General features: G+C 38.7%; 1 long non-coding RNA gene and 1 pseudogene across 2 annotated transcripts in view; one reads left to right on the plus strand and one right to left on the minus strand.

The window, feature by feature from the left end:
• LOC105534977 overlaps positions 1 to 27,599 on the plus strand; it is a 144,093-nt gene that overhangs the window by 24,492 nt on the left and 92,002 nt on the right. The gene's annotated exons all lie outside the window — the stretch shown is intronic.
• On the minus strand, positions 10,745 to 11,596 carry LOC105534976 (annotated as a pseudogene). Its single transcript, XR_001005366.1, has one exon. The product of XR_001005366.1 is annotated as a protein unc-50 homolog pseudogene (transcript).

Raw genomic sequence — 27,599 nt, forward strand, 5'->3', positions numbered from 1 at the left:
ATTCAAAACCAGCCTTCAAGTCACCCTGGAGCCACTTCTTAAAAGTGCTTGACCTCACCTTGCCCGACTCCTTTTTCATCGTTTTAGCTAGTCTGCTCTCTTCTTTGAATGCGGTTGGTTTCTGCAGTTTTTTCAGTGTGCTGTCCAAAACAGGATACTTTCTTCCCTTTGACTAATGGGGAGGAGAGAAGAAGAATTATGTTTCAGCCTTGCCTACTTTATTCCTATTGATTTGTGCTGGTATCATATTGACTTTTATCACAATAGCACTGAATTGCTGATTCATATTCGGCTGTGGCCAACCACTAGTTCTCTCTCTGTTGTTTTTGTTCATACTTGCTGTTCCCCATCATGTATTCATGGTGCCTGATAATTTTTTCAGAGTATATTGCTCTGTACTTACCTTATTAAATATTTTGTAGCTGTTCCTAATAATCAAGTGTTAATGTCTTCTTACAGCAAAATATGAACATGTTTTATAAAGCACTATTATGTCTTTGAGTCTTTAGCATACTGATTTGAACACATAGCTGATTTTGCATAGCTCTTCTCCAAAGCCACATATTATCTGATTATATGTATAAGTAAACTATCACTATTCATTTCATAGCATGTTATGTACATGTAGAGATTGCATAGTAGATGCTGAGTAAATATTTATTGATAGTTAATGACCACAGGCTGTTGTACATAGAAACCATTCCAAGTTCTTGCAGGAAACACTGATTTTTTAAAAAGCATGCTTTGGCCTGTCTTTCCTGTTTACATTTAAACAATAAGGATGAAAAACTACAAGCCAGAGGGCTTCTGTTGTTCTCAGTGAATAACTGAGATGGTGTTTTGGTGGCATGCTCACAAGGTTTGTGGAAATTAACTTCACACCAGGAACTCTGTATTGAAATAGATTGTTTAAGAATAATTCTTCTCTTTGAGAAGGGTGAGGGATTAATCTGCAGAAATGTTCATGCTAGAGCTGTGCATGTGTTGAAATTTGTCAGGGAGAAGATAAATGGGCCCTCCTTGAAAAGTAAATCGCACCATGGCTAATCCCTTGGGAAAGCTGGAGAATTGTTATGGTAGCAAAAGCAACCTCGAAAAAGGAGGCACCATCACTGTTTACTTAGAAAAGAGAAAGATGGGGAGAAAACTTGATGGTAAAAGGAAATGAAGGTGTGCATAACTTTGAAGATATGTTTATTCAAATATATATATGAGATGTAAGTATGACTGCACTGGGATTTTTATTTTTGGGAAATCATTTATGTGCTTTAAATTAAGTGCTGCACTTAGTACGGATAGGAAAAATATGTAACAGTAGTGTGTCTGGGCACTGACCAATCAGAAGAGACATCAGGAGAGGTGCCTGAGCTGGGTCTTGAAGATGCCCTGCCCAGTGCCAGGTGTTAACCTTTTAGTGCTGACACAAAAGAAGCAGTTGAAAGGCCGCTTAAGAAACTCAAAGTAGTGTCTATCCCTAAAATGTATGGGAGATATTAATATTTTAACAAATAGTATGGCTGTTCTGGAGTATAACATCTAAATATCAGCTATCATCCTAATATAAAAATATTGACTAATTTCACTGAAAAAATAACAATTTTTTTCAAAGAGATGATACATACTAAAGAAGAAGTCATAAAATGTCCATGAAATTTTGAATATCTTTAGTGTTGCCAGATTTAGCATAACAAAACAAATAAAACAAAAAAGCTAAAAAGACCAAAAAAGCAAAATGCCCAGTTAAATTTGGATATCAGAGAAACAATGAACAGCTGTGATTTTTAAAAAGTATTAATATGTCCCAAGAAATATTTGGGACATACTTATACTAAAATATTATTCATTATTTATATGATATTCAGGTTTAATTGGGAATTTTGTACTTTTTCTGGCAACCCTAAATAGAATGCATTTAGCAGGAAGTGTATCAATATTCTCCTGAAAGTGCTAAACGAAAGAGAAGAGAAAGATATGTTCAGGGAACCCAGCACATTGAGATCACCTGAGCATACTTGACAGGCAGCCGCTCTGGAATTCCAATGTTGTGGCAAGAAATGTTAACTGCAGAATTATAGAACCCTGGCATAGAAAGGTTGCATATAATGAGATGTTTTTGAAATTATACTAAGAGGATCTAAGGTGCCACTGGCATTTAAAAGAGTTGCATTTTCCAACTAGGAAATGCCAATCCAGTAATTATCGAATAGCATCCATCAAGTGCCTGTCTACATGTGCCACTGTGTAAGGTGTTTTACAAAGTGAGAAAAGAGACATGTCAGATAGCCCTTGTCAGCCTGTAGTCTAGGCATCTGCACTGAAATGGAATCATGAAGGGGATAACCGAAAAAAATGTTGATTAAAGATTCGTAATCTCTTTCATTTCCCTAAACAGAGAAAACTTAACTTGATTTATAGGATAGGGTTTTGTATATCGTTTTAAAACGCAGTTTTAGTACATCCAAGTGTTGATACAATTATTTAGTAGGCTCAGAAATATATGCCATAGGACAGAATTTCTCAACCCAAGCACTATTGACAATGTTGTACTGGATAATTCTCCCTTGTGCAGAAGGCTATCCTGTGTGTTGCAGTATTGCAGCAGCATTCCTGGTCTCTTCCTGGCGTGTGCCAGTTGCACACTCTCTGCCAGTCATGCTAATCAAAACTGCCTTTGGATATTGCCAAATGTATCCTGGGGGTAGGGGGCAAAATTGCCCAGAGTTGAGAACTACTCATTTAAGCAACTGCTGGAGAGAGATTCCTGGCAACACAGGTGGGGGAAAGGTTTCTTCAGACTCACAAATGTGCCCATGATTCAGCTAGTTTCAAATATCTGCTATTTCCAGAAAACCTTCATATTTAATCACCACCTGGTCCCATCCCAGAGATTCTGATTTAATTCATCTGGAATAGGGCATAGGCAACTGGACGTTTTAAAAGGCTCCATGTAATTCACTCTTTAGAGTGGTGGTTCTCAAACCTTAGGAAGCATCAGAATCACCTGCATGGCTTGTAAACACAGACCTCTGGTTCTTAATTCCTGGAGTGGGGCCTGAGAATTTGCATTTCTCGTAAGTGCACAGCTGCTGCTTATGTTGCTGGTCTTTGGATCACACTTTGAGAACCACTAGTTTAGAGACACACTCCTGACCTCTCTCTGCCCCTTCATTTCCATTTTTTCCAAGAAAGGAGATATGACTGACAGGGACACATGGAATTGATGAACTATAGATGCATTACCTATATGGTTTCCTCCCTGCCAAGCACCCATTTTTGAATATTCCCTTCTACAGGCTGAGCACATTCACCTGTTATCTGCAGTGCAGTAAAGTCGTCTGCCCCTGTGCTAGTACCTGGTAACGGGCCTGGCCAAATTCTAGACTGCAATATAGGAATCCAGCTGTGCTCATACATCTTAGCACTGTTCCTCAGTGATGGATCAGTAATGAAGCTGACAGTTTGAAAAGAGATTCTCCATCTGCCTGTCTCCTTTTTTGTCTCTTAATTTGTTCTGACCCTGGATGGGAAATGGGAATAACTGATTGGAGCCCTCGTCCTACCAATCATATTTTAGTTCAGTGACTTGGGCTGCTATTTTCTCCAGAATTGGAGAGGAAATGTGAGGACGAGGGGGCACACATATAACCCTTTCTCTGATGTCTACACATAACTCTTGATAAAACATATAATTGTTGGAAACAAAATTAAAGTGCCTAAAATGTGGGGAAGCAAAAATCTTGGGCTTTCATCTCATGGCAATATTAGAAAGTAAAAACAAAGAAGACCTTTAAGAATTTCCTGGAATAATCCACCAGTATTAAGGCTGACTTTTCTTTATCTTACCCTCCGCTGAACCACATCTGTGAAACTCACTTTCTTAGTTAAGGCAGCTGGAATTCTGGGGCTCACACTTGTGACCATAACTCACTGTCTTGGTACTGTGCCTCATATTTTTGTTTCTCCACTATACTTTGCCTTGTGATAGTATAATTCCAATTAATCAGGTTAAAAGTTGGCCTAGAAGAGGGTCATGGGAGCCCACTGATATTTGTTCATAGAACACTGCAGCAGTCTTTAAGGGAATTGCCTGCTAAAGTGCTATAGATATTAGACCGACACATAAATATTCATATATTCATTGATGATGGATTGCATGAATAGAATAATGGACAAAGGTGGTTAGGAGAGCTAGTCTATTAGAAAAATTTAAAATACAACCCTTCTGTCCTACAAGTAGAACATGAAAATTGCTGTGCTAAGGGTGTTTCTCCTTCTCTACCTTGTCATTCTATGCATATTCTAGAAGACCCAAGGGGATACCAACGCTTCCTCTCCACAAGGGCCACCAATTCTGTTTAAATTCTCTTCCTCCAGGAGAGATCCCTTACAGTGACTCCTAAGGTATGAACAGCAAAGTTTGAAAAATGGTAGAGTATATGTAAAGCATTCTGTGATTGAATCGTAGATCCCAGAAAATGAACTCTCTGAGCTGTGCTTTCCTCTAGTCTGAGTGATGTATACATTTATTTATAAATACAGAATAATCATGGCCAGTGATAGCAAATTGTCTAACTCCTGGATTTTTATTTATATGAGTATTTCCTTCTTTTGCCTGTATTTAATCATCCCACTTAAGTCTTTCTAGAAGTTTCCCTGGACTTCCAAATGGCTAAATAAACCTATCTTACTATCAGAAGGAAACTCAAGAAGTGATTCAGCCCAAATTCTACTTCTAGGCAAGATCCTCCCTTCAATTTTCAACAAAAAAAATGATCTGTTCTCCAAGTTCTGCCGGCCAGATCCCGTATCCCCTAACAAGCTAACTTTTATTAGTTGAATGTAGCACTGAATCACCCTTGTTGTCAGGTCTCTTTCTTCTGGCTAGTTTGTGGTGTTTAAACCCATTTCCTCTGACTCATGGTGCTCAACTGCTTGGCTGCTCCAATACAGACGCCTTCCACTTTTTGCGCCTCACTGGCAAAGCCACCTGTTGCTTGTTTCCTGGAATATGTAATCTGCCATTTTTCACAGTTGACTGTACTAGTCTGGGTTCTCTAGAGAAACAAAAGCAATAGGAGATAAACACGCGCACACGCGCACACACACACACACACACACACCAGTTGAGAGAGAGAGATTGATTTACTGTAAAGAATTGGCTTGGCAGGGCACAATGACTCAGCACTTTGGGAGGCCGAGGTGGGCGGATCGCTTGAGTTCAGGTGCTCGAGACCAGCCTGCGCAACATGGCAAAACCACATCTTAACAAAAAATATGAAAATCAGCCAGGCATGATGGAGTGCACCTGTAGTCTTAGCTACTCAGGAGGCTGAAGTGGGAGGATCACTTGAGTGTGGGAGGTCGAAGGTTCAATGAGCCGTGATCACACCTCTGCACTCCAGGCTGGGCAACAGAGTGAGACACTGTCTCCATAACCAAACAAACAAAAAAGAATTGGCTTGTGTGAGGAGGCTGAGAAGTCCCTAGATCTGCAGTCAGCAAGCTGGAGACCCAGGAGAGCCCATAGTATAATTCCAGTCCAAGTCCAAAGGCCTAAGAAGCAGGAGATACAATAATAGAAGTTTCAGTCAAGTCTGAGTCTGAAGGCTGGAAGACAGGTGGAGAGAAAGAATTCTTTAGTACTCAGGCTCTTATTCTATTCAGTCCCCTAAGGGACTGAATGAGGCCCACCCACATTGGGGAGGGCAATCTGCTTTACTTAGTCTACCAATTCACATGTAAATGGCATCCTGAAACACCTTCACAGACTCACCCAGAAATAATGTTTCACCAAATATGTGGGCATCCCATAGTCTAGTCAAGTTGACACATTAAAATTAACTATCACCATGACACATTTTAATCCTTAAATCAGCATGCTGTTCTCTAAACCTTTCTAATAGCTCCATGATCCTTATAAGATGTTAAAACTAACACTGGCCACAGCATGTAATGACAGCTGGACCTGGCACAGAAGTAGGAAAGATTGCTTTCCAGCCTTGAAAAGGTAGCAAGATCCCTATTAACACAACCTGCCAGCAGAATGTGATGAAGTCGTGAGCATGGAGAGAAAAACAGTCCTTGCTCCCTGTCCCAGCCTATCATAGAAATTGTCCATTAGTCTTCTTTCAAATCTCTACAAACATGAGTATTTCCCTTTAAATCTAGAGGGCCCCAAGAGACCTCTGTGTTTCAGAACTGGACCTAGGATTTGATTTGGGTGCTATTGATGATAACAGCAATGATACCACAGCTGCTCTTTATTAAATGCCTCCTGAATGCTAGGCATTTTACAGAACTATCTCAGGGCCTCTGTCATGTTGCATAGTTGATATTTAATACGTCACTCTCATAGATGAGAAAAGGGACTCAGACAGGTAAGTAACTTACCCTGGGCAAGTGATGGTTCTAGGGTTCACATCCAGTTCACCTTCGAAGTCTGTTCTATTTTTCCTGCTTCCACAGTCCCAGACTTGGCCAAGTAGGGGCAAATTCATTAAGTGATCTAGGTTTAGCTGGTACTGTCAAAACAATCTGGATTACATGGGTTATGATGACAGGTCATATTAGATTTTGGGGAGCTGCTCCAAACTCCAGCCTAGCATCCTAACTGAAGATTTAGTTTCCAGGGCTAAAAATGTCAAATTGATCTTGGCATCATCTGTACCGTCTGACAAAGTGTCTTACACATAATAGGCAATCAAAAGATATTACCTGATTGGTTGACAGATTCATTGAGAGGCTCGTGCAAGCCTGATGTAATGATACTAATTTAACTCCTCTGATTCTACTAAGAATCAGAAAAATCTCCTGATGTTTCATCATCTCTGGGAATTTGCATGATATTGGGGATACTTAGATTTTGGGTCTCACACTGCTAACCTTAGGCTAGTTATTTAACTCTAAACCTTGATTCCCTCCATTTTAAAGAAACAGCTGGAACTGTATGTGTCTCTTTCACCACAAACACTCTCCTGTTAGATGACATAGTGAGGCTCTAACAATTGATTTAGAGTTTGTAAGTTACATGGTGACCATGGTGAAGAAGACAAAGCCAGCATCTCCGGCCACCCACTCCTGGCAGGAGCTTATGTCATTTTAAAATTGGGTTAAGACAGGCTGGGCACAGTGGCTCACACCTGTAATCCCAGCACTTTGGGAGGCCAAGGCAGGAGGATCAATTGAGATCAGGAGTTTGAGACTAGCATGGCCAACATGAGATCCATCTGTACCAAAAATACAAAAAATTAACTGGTCGTGGTGGCACATGCCTGTGGTCCCAGCTACTCAGGAGGCTAAGGTGGGAGGATCACTTGAGCTCGGGAGGTGGAGGTTGCAGTGAGCCAAGACTGTGCCACTGCAGTCCAGCCTGGGTGACAGAGCCAGACCTTGTCTCAAAAAATAATAAAATAAAATAAAATAAATAAAATCTGGTTAAGACTGGTCATAGACCATCAACATGCTGGCAGCTGAGGATTTAAAGAGGATGTCGTTAGGCCGGAGCTGGAAGTGAAGGTGACAGCAGATCAACTCGGGACTGTGCCCATCAGGCAGACGAGAAGGGCATTGTTTCTGCTTCAAAGAATCCAGTTGCTATCGCCACAGATTCCTGCCTTGGGGATTCCACGAGGCCTCTGTTAACTGCTATGGCAGCTTCTTCAAGAAGGGTCTTGACACAGCTCTTCAAGTCCCATCTGGGTCCATTTTCATGCAGTAGGCGGCGTGCCCACTGGGCGGGAGCACAGGCAAACAGACCTGTGTTTACCCTCTGCCTCCAGTGCTCTCTAGCACTGAGATCCAGTTCTTTATTGGAATAATGAGAACAATAATAATAATAGTTTCTTCCACCTAGAGTTATTTTGAGGATAAAATGAGATGATAAATTGTATGTAGATGATAAATCATATGCTTGGCTTAACAGCAAGCCTATAATAATGGGTAGCTATTATTATTCAGTGCTGTGGGATATTCACTACTGGTGCTGCTACCAGAAACAGAGGTTGCACTGAGTGAGGACTCATGACATGGATTCTTCCTTGTCCCTCCAGCCCTTCGATGCATTGACCTATTTGAAAACTGATGCTGAATTCATGAAGTGGGAGGCATCCTATGAGATTAGTTTAGGATCTCAACATCAGAATTATTTTTTTTCCCATTTTCAATGCAGTCAGTAAAGTTTTATAACATACCTACTTTATGCAAACTACTATATTGGGCGTAAAGAATCAAAGAGGAAGATACAGACTGTGCCATTAAAGAGGTTATGGATTATTTAGTTAGTGAATTACTTCTTAAATGAGCACTTGATTCTAGATGCGGTGGGTTAAATTGTGTCCCTCCCTAAAAAAATACATTCTAGCCTCAAGATGTGACTTTATTTGGCAATAAAATCTTTGCAAATTTAACCAGATTATGATGACATTATTAGGATGGTACCTAGTAAGACTGGTGTCCTGATTAAAGGGGGGAAATTTGAACAGACACTCACATAGGAAGAATGCCATGTAAAGACGAAGGATTGGAGTGATGCATGTAAGAACCACGGAAAACCAAAGCTTGCCAGCAAACCACCCAAAACCAGGAAGAGGCAAGTGGCAGTGTTTAGATGGAGAATGGCCCTGCCAACACCTTGATTTCAGACTTTCAGTCTCTAAACTGGGAGGCAATAACATTCTGTTTTTTAGGCCACCTGGTATGTGGTACTTTGTTACGGCAGCCCTAGGAATTTAATACTCTAGGCTGAGGGATAGATATGACTAGTGAAAATAAAATTATATGTGTGCATTGATAATGATATACACAAAGGGGGAGAGAGAGAGATACCCACAATGGAGCATTACTGAGATCTGATGAATGAGGAGAGAAAAGAACTTATACGTGATGTGACATATAAGCTTGGTCTTCTAGTGGCCTTTGCATTAAACCTAAGATGAATGTTGATTTATCATTTCACCTCTGTTTTAGGGTCCCCAAAATGCTCTGGCCAAGAATAGTGTGGTAATGTGCACAATGAAAATCAGAAGTGACACTTGAGCCACTTAAAAACATTCAAAGCATGAATACATTTTCTATTGTTTTACACACTTTTAAGATTTTCAAGTTGTCTGATATTCTCCATTTAGTAAGCTCTGAAGTTGGTCTAAGTTTGGTTGGAATACTTGCATATTTATATTTTCTGGATTTACGTGTCAGGTGACAAAAGGAGACCACACGAAATCCCTGGACTCCCGCGCCCACCCAGAGATTAACCTGGAGAGGTCAGGAGCTCTCCGTAGACTTCAGTGGCCTTGATGTCTGAGTTTTCAGGGACAGGATAAGCCCACATATTATTTTTAAACAAATTTCTTACAACTCAGAAGCTTTCATATCTTACTTTCTTGGTAAGAGTCAAGTTTATTATCCACATCCGTACAAACACAGCTGACTACACAAATTGATCTAGGACAAAAAGTAAGAAACATGGGGCCATAGGATTCTGGGTAAATGTGCTTTCTAACAAAAACTATCATATTTACAGAAAAGTATACAACGTGATGAGAGTCTTCTGCCTTTAGAATTAGCTGACTTTAAAAATTAATTTAACTATGACATGTGACAAGAATTTTATACATCATTGCAAAATTAAAAAGGCACTTTGGAGTGGAAATATTGATTACAGCATATTTTTGATAGAGATAATGGACTTTATTTAAAACACGTTCTATCATTTTCTCCTGTGTTTTCCTTTGAGTCCACAGAGGAAAGTTACTACACAAATTCAGGTTATTTTTATTGACAGTTATGTTATGGTGAAGCTAGATGAATAGAGTTTAAAGTTAAGTATTGTAGGGTATTTCCAGGCCACTTGGCACCTCAAACAGGTAAGCACTTTTTCTCAAAGAAAAGCATGTTGTATTGATCTTGCTTTGCTCCAGCATTTGACAATTATATGAAATTTTAAGCATCTCTTTAGAATTCTCAGTTTTTTGAGGCCAATTTCTATTCAGGTTTTTATGGCTGATCTCTTAGTCAGTCCAAGTATTTCAACTCTCATATGTTTCTTTGGTGTGCATTTTTTCATTTGTTTCTTTAAGCTCATTTCTTAGATCAGTGAGGGTGCGTGTTATTTCTTTTATATCACAAGGCTTTGTCCACAGGGTAGACTCAACTCATGTTACTATGATGGAAATAAAACCTGGAAACTTCATACTGTGGCTCTCTCTGCCAAGGGGAAAGGGTCTTTCCTTCCTTTCTTTGTCTGACACTGCTACAAAAATCCTTGATCTTCATTCTCATGAGATCTATAAACGGCTTACTTTCTATTTTACCCTCTCTTCTCTCCTAAGAAATATGTTTTTCACCACTTTTATTTCTTGCCTTATCATAGAAGTAGAGAAGTGCTTGACTCTTTGTGGAGTCCCATCCAGCCTGCCATGCTAATGAGGTCATTTTCCCTTATTAGCATGTGGGCAGGAAACTAAGGAGCAGAGGATAGAAAGGAGGACTAAAAGAAGAAGTTGTATATGTATTCTGCTCAGTATTTTGAATGTTCAAATAATATTTTCCAAGGAAATAGACAATGAGACTGACAGAATGGGATCCTAGTCTCGGCTATGCCATTTCCTCACTGGTAACCGTGAGTTAGTTGCTTAACGTTTTGGAGCTTTAGCGTCCTCATGTGTAAAATGGGAATAATAGAACACCCTGCTTACCTTGTTGGGTGTGCTAATACAAATGCAAGGTAGAATTAATTTTTTTTTGAATATTCTCACTTTTTAAAATTTCACTCTGTACTTATAGAAAGAACACAGAGTATGGGTGAAGTTCCATCCCAGTGCCAGGGACAGCCCGTAGAGCAGAATCAGAGGTGCAAATGGATACAGAAGAATTACTGTATTTTTCAAAAATGGCAATGCACTGTATCCCAGGAAAGTTACATAGATATAATAGCCAACTGCAACCAACCATAAGGTATTTCCAACTAAATATCCAATAAATGTATTTGTCAGGATAACATGGTTGATGAAAAAAAGCTGGATAAAATGCAAAATGACCAGGAGTGGATAAAAAGCATTGAGATGCACATCAAAAGCATAGCCCCATTCCACATCATAGTCTCTGCTCTGTCGTTTCACTAAATACTTGTTAGAGATGAACCATATTAAAGTTGCTATCAGAAGACCAACGCCTACGCAATCTATGAATACAACCCAAAGGAGAAGCTTTATTGTCTCAAAGAATCCCATGTCCAGCACAAAGCCAAATCCTATAGTGGACACACAGAGCCAGATACTTAACAGGACCAAGAAAGCAGGGTCATCTCTGGCCCACTGGTCCTTCGTCTGTTTTCGATAATGAAAATTTCTGTAAACTCTCTGTGGGGATGTGAACAGGTAGAGCATCTGCCAGGCAGCAAATTCAAGTCCATCTGCCGAAAGCGGAAAAGCCTTCTCAGATATTTGTAGCGTTTCACTCCGGCTGTGTGTCTTGCTGCATCCCTGGAATTCAAGACTCCGTTCCCCTGCACTGAGGAATTCACTGAAGTACTCGGTAACATCTTCCTGGAGTCCTGCTACAGCCTCGACCCGCGTCCGAACCAGCCCACTACCTCCTCCCAGCAGCCAGGTAGAATTAATTTTAGGCCAGTAAAGCTATCACGAACCAGGCTTCAAGAAGGTCTCTCTCTCTCTCTCTATATATATATATATATTTTTTTTGTAAGTTCATTTCATTTTGCTTTGTTTATTCCTTCAAACTTCTGCCCGAGGTCAGCATCACTCACCCTTCATTGAGGCTTCCTGAACTATGGAAGGGTCTGTTCCTCCCAGGAGAAGAAAGACAATGCAGGATTAAACAGATACCTACTTTAACAGCAAGTCTATACTCATGAAATGATTTGGTAGAATATACTGAAACTATTTAAATTAATTGTATTATGAAGTTTCACCAAATGTAGAAAATATTTCCTGGCGGGGAGGGGTGGTACCTCTGTAGTTTCCTGAGGAAGTCTATGCTGTGGAGTGTCCTCTGAGGAGAGGGCACATAGGTAGCAACTATTAGGTTGAGCCATACGAAATCATACCATTTGCCACTTTTGACTTCCGAAATGACAGTTTTACATGGCTCAATCTCATACATCTTCTAATGCTACCACGGTCTTCTATGGGTTATAGAGTCGTAGCATGGCCCCAGAGCTCTGCAGTCATAATGAGAGTAAAATTCTGCTGAAAACTTGTAGCTGTTACCAAAAAATTTTTTCTTTCTCATTTGCAAAGCTGCCATATGTCTTTCTTTAATTTAAAAACAAAGAACATGAAGCGTAGCTGCCACATGTCTGGCAGAAATCTGTTTATGCCTGGAATCTGCAAATATCAAGATGCCTCTTTACACTGACTGGCAAAAGCTGCAAAAGTAAAATATGTAAACAGAAAAGAACTCCATGCCTAGGCGAGTGCATACTCCAAAGAGTATTAATTTGCATAATAAATAGTTCAATATTCAGGAGATTATAAAATAGCAATTACTACGGAGTTGCTATATTAAGGCTTCTAACAAATAAAGACATTCAAAATGCAATAGTTTGCCTTTACAAAGAACTTCTCCCAACATCTGTATTTTGAAGCAAAATCTTATTTATTTTTTAAAGGGGTTTTAAATACTTTGCACATTTCTTTAGAAAAGAAGCAGAAATATCATAGCCAAAAAAATAATAGTGGTAAATAATCTATGGTTAAAAAAAGGAAATAAGCCATTAATGGATTTTTTTTTTTCCAGTTAAAAAATGTTATTGCAGGGGAGAGTGTGTTTCACTATCTGACAAGAGATTGGGAGACCAGTGGAGAGGTGTAGAATCAGACTGTGTCAGTAGTGGGTGGTACACTGCCAGGGGTAGGCACAGAAGTCATTGCATGTGAATAAACCATCGTCTAGTTATGCTAATGGTAAAGCAGATTTTCAAAAACACCATCTGTGGCTTTTTAAATGAATCAGGTGTTTCAGGTATTGTATATGCAAGTGCAGTTTCTACTTTCTTGGCATGCTGTAAGCATTTAACATTGGAAAAGAAATAGAGCTTTTGACGGTAGTGTATTTTTGCAATGAATATCATAATTTAAATGCTCTTACATGGAACTTCTTGATTTCTCAGTAACATTGGACTTAGAAATTTTTATGTATATGTTGCATTAACCACTTAACTAAATGTGCATTGATACTCTAAACCTTTTAAAAAAATCTTTGTTTCCTGCCGGAAAGAAAATGCTGTGATATGCAGAGAAGGGTCTGTGTATACCTGTTTATCTCAGAAAACCTATTAAAAGTAAGCCCTTGGAAATGAAATAATTGTTAGGCTAGTGGTTTCCCCAACAAGGATGGGAACTGGAAGGATGAGAAACAAGAAGACCGAGAAAACTAACAGTGGAAGACCCAGAAAACCAACATTCAATGAGCACCTTTTGGGCACTAGAAACTGTGCTGGAAAGTGGGACATTCAGTAACACAGTGCTGGGCTTACATTACACCAAAGAGTTGTAGACATCACAATAGCTCCAGGGTTTAAAACGCCCAACGTACCATCCAAAGGGACAATTTATCTATTGGTGTGTGGAAGAAGCCTGCTCTGATTAAGACTCCATAATTATCAACCCCATCTTATAAGGAGAGGCAATTCCAATAAAATTTTATTTTTTATATTTAATAATCTCTAACAATATTTTTGAAGTATTTAAATTGTTTTGTTAAATTGAATATTGCTAATACTTTCAATAAAAACTATCCAGATGGCTCTAATGCTTAGAGCCTCATAATGGCAGTCCATTTTTTAAGTTAAAAATTTCAGTGTATATTTTCGTTGTTGCAGAGACATATAATATAATCAATGAATGAAAGACTTTCAAATATTAAACACTTATTACGGTAAGATAAAATTGTATGCAAAAAGAGGAGTGGAAACACAATTTCAACAGGAAGAAAGCATCATGTAAAATTGGGAACTGTTTAAAATAATTAGTTGAATCTGGTTTTCAGTGATCCATTGGTAGATGTGAAATCACTATGGCATTTATGTTCCACTGAATTCATTGAAAAGAATGATAAAGTTGTATTTTAAAATGCCAATATTACATTCTTTGCAACTATTCTCACTTATGATTAATTTAAGATGTCAGCTTGAAATGTATGAGAGGGTACCTAGTTTTTCAAATTCAGTCATTTTTGTCCCTCCTCCTTTTATGAGTAGCCTCAGAAAAGATGTCTCTTGAAGGCTAAGATTTCAAAGAAGTTTAAACTTCAGGTTATCTTCTTTTGACTATTAAAAAAATTTTTTTTAAAATTTTTAGTACATTGCAAGGTGGATAAAGATATACATGATGTCTTCAGCCATTTCCATCAGCGACCCCTATGCTTGTTCTGCATTTGCTTACTGTACTTCAAGTCAAAGAGAGTGTCTAGCTCTATAATGGCATTTTCCAAGGATTTGATAATGATTTTTGAAAATTAGGCTGAAATATTCATCTGTTTATAGCCTGAAAAACCTTTTTGTTCCTTATGAAAACTTGCCTGCTTGGAAGCTCAGCTCATGACATTAAATCTTTCTTTTAGATGTTTATGAATGAAATTCCAGGCTTGTGGTACATTGTGTCCTTCTGCTGCCATGTGTCCTGGCTTCCTCTTGGTGACTGGGTGTCTCCTATTTTTTTTTTTAAACTAGACTGGGCTTTTCCTCCATTGTCACATGGGAAAAAAAATTCAGAGATGTCACTGCTATTGTTATAGTTTCCTTATCCTTCCAGGCGTCTCTTAAGGTCTTAGCCACTGTCAGTAGAATCATCTTGAAGTGACCACGTTTACTCCATATTACAAGATAACCAACACTTGGCCTTTATGTCCCTTACAACTCTTTTTTTTTTTATCTTAAAAAAAAATAGAGACAGTGTCTCACTATGTTGGGCAGGCTGGTCTCAAACTCCTGAGCTCGAATGATCCTCCTGCTTCAGCTTCCCACAGAGCTATGAAGGGCATGTTAGGTCGGGCATGAGCCACCACGGCTGACCCCCTCACAAGTCTTGATATTTCCAAATCTTCATGCTATATCCCATTTGCCAACATTTCCCACTTTGTCCCTTAAAATTACCATAGTCACTAGATCGATAAAAATTAAATAAAAATGTAAAGCTGTCAACTCCATAAATGTTGTTAGGTCTGATGTAACCTAGTCAGAATTATAATTCTGCTTTATTGCTAAGAGAAGTATAGGATGCCCTCACAAAAAAGTCTTTTGATCTCCTTGAATCATCATATAATCAGATTCTTACTCTGTGAAATAAACTTCATTAATTATGTTAGCAAGTTTAGCACATCTCCTGCCTTGTTTAGAAACTCCTGGGTTATGAATATGAGGATGATGTGATAGCATAATGCCAAAGAACGTGAAACATGAAGAAGGCAATGATATATCAAACACAAGTTTTCAATTAGCCCTGCTAAGAAGCTATGCTTCCCTTGCTTTCCACCACAAAGTAATGTCTGAGTAGATGTGGTGTAGACGGAACCGGAAGTGAGAATAGTGGCTGATGTTCCACTGGAATGCACTGGTAGCCTGTAAATTAAAATAATGAAACAATTTTGCACCCATTGGTGAGCAACCACTAGCCCAGCACCAAGTGCACTCACCACCACCTCTTTGCCTGAGCTGCCTCAGCGTCTCCTGGAACCCCTAAAACAAGCCTAGATCTGGGAATTAACAAAGTGATCCCAGGCAAGGCTGTAGGTCTCATGGATCCTGCTCTAGCATCTCAACCAGCACGTGTTCTGATCCGTCAGTACCTAGATCATCTAGTTGCCCAATATTTTAAATATATCCCTGGTTAAGAGTATCGTTTTAGACTCTCAAACTTAATTTTTGGCCCTTTGCCTTGTCCTTTCTTTGCAGAACTGTTGGACCCAATTTTTCACAGTTTGAGAATAGAAATAAACCCAGGGTTGATAGCATCTATTTGATTTATGCACATTTTAGTGCATTTGTTACTTGTTTCTTGGTTCTGTGTTTTATGATGGTGGTGTCACTGTTTCCCTACACCATAATTTCCTGGTGCACTTCACTGCTCCTTCATCACACAAGAAACTGTGAGGGTCAGTGATCTTCGGCGCCACCACTTCCATTTCCTCATTACAAAAATTGACCTTCTTTCTGTTGTTTGAAAGGGCTCAGGCCACTGTCATTCAGATTTCAGGACTGTTGAACAGTAATAACAGTATAGGAGGAACAGGCAACCAGCGCAGCAGCTGGGCATTGTGCTCTCTTCCTGGAATCCATTTTGGATCTCTTAGTGTAGCCAGCAGGCGCTGCCTGCAGCCTTTCCCCAGCGTTATATTTTGTAGTAATTCCCTACTTGTCATTAAATCATTTAGCTGCATTAAAGCATTGTACTCTACTCTGAATATTCGCCAAGGTTCTTGTGCTTTCTAGGCAATTTTGTGTTTATAACTCACGTCACTCAACTCAGTATGTACAACTAGCATCACAGAAAACTAAACTGGTCAGTAATTCCTGTTAAACTACCCACAGCTTTCTCATCATCTATGAATTTGGTGAGTGTATGTGTGTGGAAGGAGGACAAGTGTGAAACCAGCTCAAACATGAAAAATAAAAGTACTATGAAAAATAAAAATCAGACCTCTCATCTTTTCCTATAGGGTGATTCCCCTATTCGTTCTTTTATTTCACATCTACGGTAATCCCACGAAATACTGTACTGTTTTCTGAGTGCCTGGTTGTTCTTTGAATAGGAATTTTATACGTTGAAGTAGGATGTTGGAATACAAAATTATCACTATTAACTTAATAACAATAACCTCCACGTGTTAAGCAAAAATTTCTTTTTTCAATAAGTTAATTTAATTTTAAGTTCTGGATACATGTGCAGGATGTGCAGGTTTGTTCCATAGGTGAACATGTGCCATGGTGGTTTGCTGCACCTATCAACCCATCACCTAGGGATTAAGCCACACATGCCTTAGCTATTTATACTGATGCTCTTCCTCCCCCTGCCCCCCTTTCCCCCCGCCCCAGTGTGTGTTGTTCTCCTCCTGTTCTCATTGTTCAGCTCCCACTTATAAGTGAGAACATGCAGTGTTTAGTTTTCTGTTCCTGTGTTAGTGTGCTGAGGATAATGGTTTTCAGTTCCATCCATGTCCCTGCAAAGGACATGATCTCATTCCTTTTTATGGATGCATAGTATTCCACAGTGTATATGTATGATATTTTCTTTATCCAGTGTATCATTGAGAGGCATTTGGGTTGATTCCATGTCTTTGTTGTTGTGAATAGTGCTGCAGTAAACATGTGCATGCACGTATCTTTATAGTAGAATGATTTATATTCCTTTGGGCATATACCCAGTAATGGGATTGCTGGGTCAAATGGTATTTCTGATTCTAGGTCTTTGAGGAAGCACCACATTGTCTTCCTCAATGGTTGAACTAATTTACATTCTCACTAACAGTGTGAAAGTGTTCCTATTTCTCCACAGCTTTGCCAGCATGTGTTGTTTCTTTACTTTTTAAAAATTTCCGTTGTGACTGGCATGAGATGGTATCTCATTGTGGCTTTGATTTGCATTTCTCTAATGATCAGTGGTATTGAGCTTTTTTTCTTGTTTGTTGGCTGCATAAATGTCTTCTTTTGAGAACTATCTGTTCATATCCCTCGCCCATTTTTTGATGGGGTTTTTTGTTTTCTTGTAAATTTGTTTAAACTTCTTGTAGATTCTGGATATTAGCCCTTTGTGAGATGGATAGATTGCAAAAATTTTCTCCCATTCTCTAGGTTGCCTGTTCACTCTGATGATAGTTTATTTTGCTGTGCAGAAGCTCTTTAATTTAATTAGATCCCATTTGTCAATTTTGGCTTTTGTTGCCATTGCTTTTGGTGTTTTAGTCATGAAGTCTTTACTCATACCTATGTCCTGAATGGTATTGCCTGGGTTTTCTTCTAGGGTTTTTATGGTTTTAGGTCTTAGGTTTAAGTCTTTAATCCATCTTGAGTTAATTTTTGTATAAGGTGTAAGGAAGGGGTCCAGTTTCAGTTTTCTGCATATGGCTAGTCAGTTTTCACAATACCATTTATTAAATAAGGAATCCTTTCCCCATTTCTTGTTTTTGTCAGGTTTGTCAAAGATCAGATGGTTGTCAATGTATGGTGTTATTTCTGAGGCCTCTGTTCTGTTCCATTAGTCTATATACCTGTTTTGGTACCAGTACCATGCTGTAGCCTGTAGTATAGGTTACTGTAGGTTACTGTAGCCTTGTAGTATAGTTTGAAGTCAGGTAGCGTGATACCTCCAGCTTTGTTCTTTTGCTTAGGATTGTCTTGGCTATACGGGCTCTTTTTTTGGTTCCATATGAAATTTAAAGTTGTTTTTTCTAATTCTGTGAAGAAAGTCAATGGTAGCTTGATGAGGACAGTATTAATTCTATAATTACTTTGGGCAGTATGGCCATATTCATGATATTGATTCTTTCTATCCATGATCATGGAATGTTTTTCTATTTGTTTGTGTCCTCTCTTATTTTCTTGAGCAGTAGTTTGTAGTTCTCCTTGAAGAGGTCCTTCACGTCCCTTTAAGTTGTATTTCTAGGTATTTTATTTTCGTTGTAGCAATTGTGAATGGGAGTTTACTCATGATTTGGCTCTCTGTTTCTCTATTATTGGTGTATAGGAATGCTTGTCATTTTTGCACTTGATTTTGTATCCTGAGATTTTGCTGAAGTTGCTTATCAGCTTAAGGAGATTTTGGGCTGAGACGGTGGGATTTTCTAAATACACAATCATGTCTTCTGCAAACAGAGACAATTTGATTTCCTCTCTTACTATTTGAATACCCTTTCTTTCTTTCTCTTGACTGATTCCCCTGGCCAGAACTTCTAATACTATGTTGAATAGGAGTGGTGAGAGAGGGCATCCTTGTCTTGTGCCGGTTTTCAAAGGGAATGCTTCCAGATTTGCCCATTCAGTATGATAATGACTGTGTGCTTATCATAAATAGCTCTTATTATTTTGAGATACGTTCCATCAGTACCTAGTTTATTGAGAGTTTTTAGAATGAAGCGGTGTTTAATTTTATCGAAGGCCTTTTCTGCATCTATTGACATAATCATGTGGTTTTTGTTGTTGGTTCTGTTTATGTGATGCATTACGTTTATTGATTTGTGTATGTTGAACCACCCTTGCATCCCGGGGATGAAGCTGACTTGATCGTAGCAGATAAGCTTTTTGGTGTGCTGCTGGATTTGGTTTGCCAGTATTTTATTAAGGATTTTCTCATTGATGTTCATCAGGGATATTGGCCTGAAATTCTCTTTTTTGATGTGTCTCTGCCTGGTTTTGATATCAGGAAGATGCTGGCCTCATAAAATGAGTTAGGGACAAGTCCCCCTTTTTCTATTGTTTGGAATAGTTTTAGAAGGAATGGCACCAGCTCCTCTTTGTACCTTTGCTAGAATTCAGCTGTGAATCTGTCTGGTCCTGGGCTTTTTTTGGTTGGTAGGCTATTAATTACTGCCTCAGTTTCAGAACTTGTTATCAGTTTATTAAGGTACTCAACTTCTTCCAGGTTAGTCTTGGGAGGGTGTATGAGTCCAGGAATGCATCCATTTCTTCTAGATTTTCTAGTTTATTTGCATAGCGGTGTTTATAGTATTCTCTGATGGTAGTGTGTATTTCTGTGGGATCAGCAGTGATAGCTGCTTTATCATTTTCTACTGTGTCTATTTGGTTCTTCTCTCTTTTCATCTTTATTAGTCTGGCTACTGGTCTATTTTGTTAATCTTTTCAAAGAAAAAAAAAACAGCTCCTGGATTCATTGTTTTTTTGAAGGGTTTTTCATGTCTCTATCTCCTTCACTTCTGCCCTGATCTTAGTTATTTCTTGTCTTCTGTTAGCTTTTGAATTTGTTTACTTTTGTTTCTCTAGTTCTTTTAATTGTGATGTTAGGGTATTGATTTTAGATCTTTCCTGCTTTCTCCCATGGGCATTTAGTGCTATAAATTTCCCTCTAAACACTGCTGTAGCTGTGTCCCAGAGATTCTGGTACATTGTCTCTTTGTTCTCATTGGTTTCAAATAACTTCTTAATTTCTGTCTTAATTTCATTATTTACCCAAGAGTCATTCAGCAGCAAGTTGTTCAGTTTCCACGTAGTCGTGTGGTTTTGAGTGAGTTTCTTAATTCTGAGTTCTAATTTGATTGCACTGTGGTCTGAGAGACAGTTTGTTATGATTCCAGTTATTTTGCATATGCTGAGGAGTGTTTTACTTCCAATCATGTGACCAGTTTTAGAGTGAGTGCCATGTGGCACCAAGAATAATGTATATTTTGTTGATTTGGGGTAGAGAGTTCTTGTAGATATCTATCAGGTCCACTTGGTCCAGAGCTGAGTTCAAGTCCTGAATATCCTTGTTAATTTTCTGTCTCTTTGATCTGTCTAATATTGACAGTGTGGTGTTAAAGTCTCCCACTATTATTGTGTGGGCATCTAAGTCTCTTTTTAGGTCTCTAAGAGCTTGCTTTATGAATCTGGGTGCTCCTGTATTGGGTGTATGTATATTTAGGATAGTTAGTTCTTCTTGTTGAATTGATCCCTTTACCATCATGCAATGGCCCTCTTTGTCTTTTTTTTTTTTTTTTTTTTTATCTTTGTTGGTTTAAAGTCTGATTTATCAGAAACTAGGATGGCAACCCCTGCTTTTTTTGACTTTCCATTTGCTTGGTAAATATTCCTCCATCCCTTTATTTTGAGCCCATGTGTGTCTTTGCATGTAAGATGGGTCTCCTGAATACAGCACACTGATGGGTCTTGACTTTTTATCCAATTTGCCAGTCTGTGCCTTTTAGTTGGGGCATTTAGCCCACTTACATTTAAGGTTAATATTGTTATATGTAAATTTGATCCTGTTGTTATGATGCTAGCTAGTTATTTTGCCCATTAGTTGATGCAGTTTCTTCACAGTGTTGATGATCTTTACAATTCAGTATGTTTTTGCAGTGACTGGTACCAGTTTTTCCTTTCCATATTTAGTGCTTTCTTCAGGAACTGCTGTAAGGCAGGTCTGGTGGTGACAAAATCTCTCAGCATTTGCTTGTCTATAAATGATTTTATTTCTCCTTTGCTTATGAAACTTAGTTTGGCTGGATATGAAATTCTGAGTTGAAAATTCTTTTCTTTAAGAATGTTGAATATTGGCCCCCACTCTCCTGTGGCTTGTAGGGTTTCTGCCAAGAGATATACTGTTAGTCTAATGGGTTTCCCTTTGTGGGTAACCCAACGTTTCTCTCTGGTTGCCCTTAACATTTTTTCCTTCATTTCAACCTTGGTGAATCTGATGATTATGTGCTTTGGGCTGCCCTTCTTGAGGAGTATCTTTGTGATGTTCGCTGTATTTGCTGAATTTGAATGTTGGCCTGTCTTGCTAGTTTCTCAAAAGAAGACATTTATTCGGCCAACACACACATGAAAAAAAGCTCATCATCACTGGCCATTAGAGAAATGCAAATCAAAACCACAATGAGATACCATCTCATGCCAATTAGAATGGCAATCATTAAAAAGTTAGGAAACAACAAATGCTGGAGAGGATGTGGAGAAATAGGAACACTTTTGTGCTGTTGATGGGAGTATACATTAGTTCAACCATTGTGGAAGACAGTGTGGTGATACCTCAAGGATCTAGAACCAGAAATACCATTTGACTCAGCAACCTCATTACTGGGTATATACCCAAAGGTTTATAAATCATTATACTATAAAGACACATGCACATGTATATTTATTGCAGCACTGTTCACGATAGCAAAGACTTGAAACCAAACCAAATGCCCACCAATGATAGACTGGATAAAGGAAATGTGGCACATATATACCTTGGAATACTATGCAGTCATAAAAAAGGATGGGTTCATGTCCTTTGCAGGGACATGGATGACACTGGAAACCATCATTCTCAGCAAGCTAGCACAGGAACAGCAAACCAAACACTGCATGTTCTCACTCATAAGTGGGAATTGAACAATAAGAACACATGGACACAGGGAGGGGAATATCACACACTGGGGCCTGTTGTGGGTGGGGGCCTAGGGGAGGGATAGCATTAGGAGAAATACATAATGTAGATGATGGGTTGATGGGTGCAGCAAACCACCATGGCATGTGTATACCTATGTAACAAACCTGCACGTACTGTATATGTATCCCAGAACTTAAAGTATTAAAAAAAAAAAAAAATTGCTTGTGTTAAAGTGCATGAGAGCTCAGCTTAAGCAATTCTGAGCACCATTAGCATCTCTTATTTGAAATGGGACTTTAGAATAACAAAAATGTAATAATTTTGCTGAATAAAAAAGTTAATTATGCAACCTGAGGAGAGAAATAAGGAGCAAGCAGGTATAACGCAGGCCCAGGAGGAGACAGGCATATGTGCGAATTCAACACAAGCCTCTAGGTGATTAAGGAAGAAAAATAGTGGTCACACATTTCATATTTCTAGGAGAGCAATTTCTTTTATTAAGAGAATTCAGTACTTCTTTATACCCAGATTTTGTACTTGGCCTAACTCTAGCCAAGGATTTAGAAATAGCTTATTCTGTGGTCAGAATCATGTAAGTTTTCACCAACTGATGTGTGCAGTTGGTGGAATTTCCTGAGGAAGGCTTTTTAACTGAAGGTAAGTGAGGCAGGTCAATCTCCACATTTTAGTCATAGATGTCATCATTACCAGTGGCAGCAAACAAAGCTGCATTGAGCTCCAGCCATGCCAATCAGAAGCTGATGGAAGCAGAAAAAGGAATTCCCTGTAGATCTTGCTCCTGTAATGCCATTCCTTAAAACAGAAGAGAATTCTCTTAGAGAAGGGAGTCTCACTGATTTTTAGGGGAGGTGTTGTTCTGACTCAATCTGAACATTTTGATTGCTTGGTCTTTTGGATTAGACATATCCACCATAATTTGTTTATAATAAAAACTTGTACATTAATGCGAATTCATTTTAGATAAAATTTTCTGCCATGGTTTTGGCTCTAAAACTTGTTACTGGGTGTTAACCAATTACACAACTTTGTAAAAAAATTACGAAGATCAAAGTTGTTGTAAATTTATATTTTTCATTGTGTCCTAAATGACTTGTAGGAGGAGCAGTGGAATGGAATTGCCTGAACAAAGATGGAAATATTGAGGTTCCAAAAATGAAGAAAAGAACTGCATTAAACTAAAGGTATTTTACAAGTAGAAAAACAGATTTATTTATTTTGTTCCTGCTGGGCATTCCCAAAAATCTGAAGCAATACAAAGAAATACCTCGGGTTATGTTATCAATTATCTTGACATAGCAACTTTCATCTAGAGCTTAAAATGCAATACAAAGAATATACTTTTACTTTCTAATTCCATCAGATGGAAAGAGTACCCCACCCCAAAGCCACAGAAAAGAGAAAACTGTCTTGTTTTTGATGTGCCACTATAAAAAGAATAATCCATCTCCCTACCTTGTTTTGTGACTGCTAACATCTTCCTTGCCCAAGGAGGATGCTGTTCACAGGAGAGAAGTTAGTCAGTTTGCTTTCCTACTTACATAATGACAGAAGTTCAAATACCTCATTCTTCATTTTTGCTAGTTCTGTCCAAAGTGTAATTATTGTTGTAAATCAATAATTCCCAAGGATTTGTTAATCTGTATATTAATTTGACAGGACAAAAGGCCTTATGCCACTCCATTCTTAGTTACCAACATTAAAATAGAATGAGGGGAAAAATAATACCATCTCTGATGACTCTTACTCATAAATGAGATGATTCCTATTTTTTGCCCATCATTACGCCAAAATTAATAGTACAATGACTATTATAAAAGACTGCCTAGAGCCAAATCAGACTATAAGCACCATTGTTCCAAAATAAATATTTCCCATTTGTAGGTTCAACCTCCAGGTCTCTGGCACTCTGTATAACTTTTGTAAGAAAGCAATGCCACTTTATTATTTTTTTTTAAATTTGAAACGGAGTCTCACTCTGTCGCCATGTTGAAGTGCAGTGACTTGATCTCGGCTCACTGCATCCTCCGCCTCCCGGGTTCAAGCAATTCTCCTGCCTCAGCCTCGAAAGTAGGACTAGGACTACAGGTGCCTGCCACCATGCCCAGCTAGTTTTTGTATTTTTAGTAGAGACAGGATTTCACCATGTTGGCCAGGATGATCTTGATCTCTTGACCTTGTGATCCACCTGCCTTGGCCTCCTAAAGTGCTGGGATTACAGGTGCGAGCCACCGCGCCTGGTGGTAATGCCACTTTAAATAAATGAAAGCATTCCCTCCTCCTTCCCCCCAACAGACAAACAAGCAAAAACCAAATGGATTGATCCAAGCATAAATACAATTAGAGGGTCTTTGGGGAAAAAATGAAACAGTGATATTTAAATAGAGAAGGGAAAATGAGCAAATGAAGGGACTATTCATAAGTGATTTTTTGGGTGTGCCAGCCTCGTATTACCTCATTTAATTATCCCACCAAACTTAAGTTTCGAACAAGAAACCAAAGGTTAGCACTATTAAGAGCATTGCCTAACAAAGTGGCACTTAAGCCCAGTTTTGTCTAAACATAATTGCTGTCTTCCTTTCACTCTTGTGTAGTATCTCTGGGATAAGGAGGCTGGAAATAGGCAGAAAATACAAGATTATCACAAAAAAGATATTTTTAAAATGATGATGAAAAACGAAAACAAAACAAACAAACAAAAAAACCTTTCTTTTCCCACCTTTCTGGAGAAAAATGGGCAAGAATTCCAAGAGTTTATCCTTATGGAGACGATGAACAATTTATCCAATAATTTTCAAATTTGTTAATTTGCTTCCTTCATCATGCAAAAACAGACAAAACCAAACATTTTTAGCCTGTCTAATGGTGAGCTGGAGAAAATAAGTAAAATCGGTTCTTTTCTTAGCCTAATTGAGGCCATCATGCACAGGCAGGAGTCATGATAAGAAGGACTTCGAGGAATATTGAAATCAGATAGCCACACACTTTGGGAACACCCACACGGCCCAGCCACAGTGGAGACTCCGTGACCTGGCAGGTACCCTATCTTGACATAGCTTCATCCGGTAACTTGGTCAACATCCGCTGTCTCTATACCTCATTTTTTTTCAACTTTATTCTTCCTCACTGATTTGTTAGTCACAGAAATGTTGCACAAATTTATGAGATGTCTGTAAGTGCTTTGAGCTTCTTAGAAGAAGTAAATTTAAAAAGTGGCATCTTATGACAGAACTCTACTTTGGGAAAATGTGAGCAAGGAGAATGAATGTGTAAAGATGATAACTATGAGGTCTTGGGAAGTCCCTACCTTGCTTTTACATTTGAATAATAATTAGAACAATTTCACTATTCAAGAGAATACAGCAAAACATATCTGGGGTTTGGATTCAAAGTGTCATGAAAAATGCAAATAAGAAGTCTGTTACACAAACAGGTCAAAAACAACCAACGGTTTTTCTCTTGTGAAACCACCATTTAGAATATGTCTGTTTTAATGTTTTGTCCTGAAGGAACTGAGTATTTTGGGGACACGTTGGAAGATTCAAAAAGTGGGAAAGGTCTTCTAGGAATTACTTCTATTAGAGGAGAAATGATTTCAAGGTTAATGGCTTCTCAACATATGACTGGGAGCTAAGAACGATCACAGCTGACATTTACTGCAGGCCTACACGTTGTTCCAGGTGTTTTGTTAAACATTTTAAATACAATATGTAATTCAATCTTCATAACGGCTCTACAAGTTAGATTCTGTTATTATCTCCATTTTGGAAAGGAAGAATTGAGGCGTGGGTAGCTCACTAATTTGTCAAAGCCACACAGTAGCTAGTGAAGGTGGTGGTCGTATTTAACCTGAGATCTGCCTATGTCTGGCCGCTCTTAAACACTGTGCTACAATTTTCATTCTTCGGGTAGCTTAATAGTAAATGGGAAAGGCTGGGCTTTGCATGTCTTTTGCTTCACGTGCCTCCCTTTCTTTCTTCTTTCCCCAGAAATATTTCTCTAGGGTGAAGGGGAATAATAATACTGCCTCTGATGGGTCCTTTTCATGAATGAGGTGATTTTAATATTTTGTCAATCATTAATCTATGGTACATCATTTATCAATAGTACAATGACTGTTACACAAAACTGCCAAGAGCTGAGCCAGACTTAAAGCACCATTGTTCCAAAATAAAATTTTTCCATTAATAGATTCAACTTCCACTCCATCAACTCACTCTCATAGGCCACTGGGAAAATGTCCAGTTGATATCTGGGCAAGTCTGAGCTACTGGGCAATTCAGTGATATTGCTTTCTACTCTAAGATTTGAGAGGAGAAATATGGACATCACGTAGTTTTACTGCTGATAAAACTGGATTGGGGAATTTGGCTTGGACTAAGGCAAAATAGGCTTCCTAATACTCTCCTTTTATCACCACCCAAAACAAACTGACCAGCAAATCAATAAACAAACAAAGGCACTGGGAAATGTAGGGCTTTGGTGCACAAAATTCAAATGTCCATTCTTTCAGAATATACTGTCTTTATTTTTATACGCTGTCCTCCTTTTCATCCTATCCTAAAGGAGAGACTGGTTACTCGATTGGGACAATTGAAAAGAGGCTCAGTTGCATGCAAGTGGTCTACATTCTTTTTGCCTCCTTTATTTAGGGCTTGCCAGCTTGTAGACTGGCCCCATTCTCTTGTCTTTTGCTTGGTAAACCTACTGAGGCAGGTGAGTCCAACCCTTGTTCTCCAATCTCACTTTAATGCTAATATAGCTGATATTTTTACCCCTGTCTGTTTTGTTTGTTTTCCAAATGACTCACAACTTGAAGAAACCAACAGAGTGAGTACTTGGCTCTCCCTTCAAAAACTCCAATAACCTCTAGAATACACCAAGTCTGTGTTCCCATTAGTGGGAATGTTTCATGTTTCACAGAGTTGGCCTCATATCAGACTGTATAACCCAAGACCAGTCAAAACTAATATTTACTCCACATGTTGGTTCCCTCTTGAAAATACTCTCTCCTGATATCCCAGGAGAATTATAGATAAGGCCCAGCACCTCAACCCGATGGCTTTCAATCTCCAAAGAAAGACAGATTGATTTTGTTAAGTGCTAATTTCCAAGCACCTCACAAAATCTGTTTTACTATATCTTTTACTTCCCTAACCCTTTATCTTTTCTTTCATCATTACTTGCATGTGTATTTTGAGTGTGGTAACCAGATAGATTTAGAAAAGAAATCTTGGTCTGGAAGCTGTGACAGGCCACACTGTAATACAGCTGGCAGCATGGTGTTCCCAATTCACCACAAAGAACATATGAACTCTTTGTACCTGACACTTTACACAATATGCTCCCTGGCTTTAAGAAAACATTATTTCATGTTCTTACTCTAATCAGTCTTGTCTGCCAGCCTCGAGAACTGAGAGGTTCATTGTTATATGCAGCTGTCATTTGTTCCATCTCCAGGCTCTCTCTGCCTTCAATATCTTTGTGGTATTTAGTGAAAGTAATTTTCAGTTGGAAATCTTCTGCCCTTTCAGTAAGTGCAAG

This window comes from Mandrillus leucophaeus, unplaced genomic scaffold (genome assembly GCF_000951045.1).
Source record: "Mandrillus leucophaeus isolate KB7577 unplaced genomic scaffold, Mleu.le_1.0 Scaffold140, whole genome shotgun sequence".
Lineage (NCBI taxonomy): Eukaryota > Metazoa > Chordata > Mammalia > Primates > Cercopithecidae > Mandrillus > Mandrillus leucophaeus.